The following is a 3,169-nucleotide window of genomic DNA, read 5'->3' as shown; positions in this document are numbered from 1 at the left end:
TTGTATGGGCTCTCGCTGGGCTCGATAATGCCATCTCGCAACATTTACCTCACTTGATTCAGGATGGTCTGTTTCCCCGTGTGCCTGTAGCTGCCAGGAGGGATGAACATAGGGGTGTGGGGGTGAGTAGGAATAGAGTGCTCTGCGACCGTTGTACGTCTCGGCGGATCGGCAGACGCGAACACGTCACTGTGGGGTACAATTACACTCTGGATAGCTGCCAGGTGCTCACGGGGCACCACATGCTTGAAAGTAGCGAGACTGACCTGGTGTTTGGTTGGTGGAGGTGAGCGTCCGAGGCCATACACTGTATGGCGGCCCTGGTTGCAGACATGTACGCACCCACCTCGTACCTCGATCATGGCACCTTGGTCGTACAGCCACAGATGTCCCAGGATAACGTCTCGGAGGTCGTCGACCATCAATGCCGTGATGCTCGAACGTTGGTCGCGCACGCCCACATGCAGCGTTACGACGCCCCTAATGTGGCAGGCGTTCCCAGTGGTGGCCAGCTGGAGTTGGCACAGCCAGGCCTCGAAGAGCGTCCCTTCGGCGAACCGCGATGAAACACAGTTGTAGCTGGCGGCGGTGTCAATGAGGGCACTGACTGCCCGCCCGTTGACCACGACTGGGTTGCGAAGTAGCACGCACTCCTCCACGCTCACGTACCCCAGGCTTGGTCCAGCTGTTGTTGTTGTTGTGATATCCAGTTGCGCGGGGGTGGCAGGTCGTGTTAGCGCGTCGCCCCAGGCTGCCCATTTCCCGATGGGTCGTTCCGTTGGGCTGCTGGTCGATATCGGTTGCGCACTGGGCAGTCCTCATGCCAGTGGAAGGTGCCACTCGGGCACGTGTGGCATCGCGGTGGCGGCCCCACACCGATCTCACGTCTGCGCCACGCCGGTGGCGGGCGTCCCTGCCGACTGTTTTTGGCGGGTGGGAAGTACAGCACCACAGCTGTTGCGTCAGTGGCTGTCACAGTCTCTGCCCGTACTGTCGATTTGGATGACCGTACCGACTTCAGGTCATACTCAACGGCACGCGCATTTTGCGTGAACTCATCGACCGTCTGGCGGGTTGCATGTCGTAGATGCGGGCGTAACTCCGGACGCATCAGCTCGACGATGCCCTCCAACAATACCTCAAGGCCGCTCGATGGGAACAGCCGCCTATGTAGCTGGAGTTTCTTGACAATAAACGCCTCCGCCGATTCAGTTTGTCCCAGACAGTACAACTCTGTCCTGACCTTCATCTCCACTTTCACATCCGCGAACTGTGCCTCGAATCGCCGTGTGAACTCCGACCAGGGCATATCGAATTCACTGACGATGCTCCACCATGTCTTCGCCTCCGCTCTTAGCGCGCCTCCCACGCGCTCTTTCCACTCCACATCCGGCACGCCGTACCGATCCAGTCTCTCATGACACACTCGCACGAACTTCCCCGGGTCGTCACACGTCCGTCCAGAAAATTCGGGCAGCTCGATGTGACCCACAGGCGTAGGTCGCGCGCACACATTTATTGGCTCGACATAGACTCGCGCCCATGTGGCGAACACCGCCCCACGTGTTGCAAACTTTACCTCCCGACATTCGGTGCAGTCATACCAACTGTCGCGTGAAGAAGCCTGCTCAGTCTGGTCCATACAACGCACGTGTTTGAAGGCCCAGCATTTTCGGCACCAAGCGTCCTTGCCCGCCTCTCCAGAACAAGTTGCTACAGTAAACTTCAAATGTTCTACTCCGACTGAATTCATTCGCCCCACAAAACCGTCCAAGCGTGGTTCGCAGTTTCCAGACACACACACGTGTCCGTCCACAGGCCCTCGTGACGCCCCCGACGCAATACATACTGTTTATATTAAACATGAGCTCTAGTTTAATTAAGCCCACCCCAGCTGCCGGTCGTCTATCGTCTGCCATGCTCGCATTAGTCCAACTCACATAGGCACTGAAATAAAATTACCGCGCCCGGAATGCGGAATGCCTCTGCTGCACCTGGATTCCTGGAAGCGCGCTAGTGGTCACATGTTCGGTCGTGACGGAGTACCGTTAGGCGCGCTACATGGACAATGGCTGCTCGGCAACGTACACTACGGTTAACAATCGCACAACTCCCGCGCATCCGGTCTTGATGGTTTAAGACAGCTTTTTGTCACGCGCCACGCACTTGGGAGCCAATTGACATGGTCGGGGGATTTGGAAGTAATTAAATCGTACGTTTAGTGGGCGTCACCGTGTCTAGGGGACGCGGACCCGGCGAGAAGACTCTGTCTCAGGCGTGACGTAGCCCATGTGGCAGCATGACTCGTTTCCCCCTTCAGCAATTACCCTAATCACTGACCGCGCCTGCTCTCAGCGTCGAGCACGCTATTTATAAAAAACCACGCATTGGGATCTCAGGGCGCCCCACACGCCGACAGACAACACTCGAAGGACGCAAACACAATCGTTCTATGAAAACGCCTCGCGGCACGACAGACACAGCTGTGGTCCAACCACCTCGATAGGCACACAAAGGCGAAGTTCTCGGAGAGCCGGAACGGGGCGTCTGTCTTCAGGTAGCGACGGGAAGCGACTGCGCGAATGGTCACCGAGGTAGCGGCAGGAGGGGGGGGGGGGGGGAGGTGTTTGGCGCCAAGCGCCCTGAACAGTTACCCTGTTTACCGTCGTGCCGCGGACGTAGTTAGTGAACGAAATACGTAAAAATTACAATCAATTTGCATATAAAAACTTATGGCACTTGGGGAACAAAACAAAAGACTTGCACAGTATTATTATTTCTCGGGAGCGGAGCACTTATTCTACAGCGCCCTCTTGCGGCGACGTGCAATTTAAAAACACGTCAGCCAGGAGGATGAACAGGAGGGGAGGGAGGTGGTGGCACATCGGTATCAGCCCTGGACGACGTCAACGTTAAACTATCGTCCGTAAACCGACTTTACAGACAACCAATTTTTTTTTTGTTAAATTTAAGTTTATCATTGCAAATTCACCACATTTTAACATTGCTATTTGTCCATATGAAAAAGTGTGTATGATACATGTGCAACAAAACTGATGTTGGATGTAGAGATGTCACCTTCCAGATACCTGCTAATAAAGGAGCATTATCTCAGCAATATCTTGGGTGTCTACTGACTGGATTACCACAGAATAACAAAGTAAACAGA

The sequence above is a fragment of the Bacillus rossius genome, chromosome 1 (genome assembly GCF_032445375.1).
Source record: "Bacillus rossius redtenbacheri isolate Brsri chromosome 1, Brsri_v3, whole genome shotgun sequence".
Classification (NCBI taxonomy): Eukaryota; Metazoa; Arthropoda; class Insecta; order Phasmatodea; family Bacillidae; genus Bacillus; species Bacillus rossius.
Note: the sequence above shows the minus strand (reverse complement) of the source record.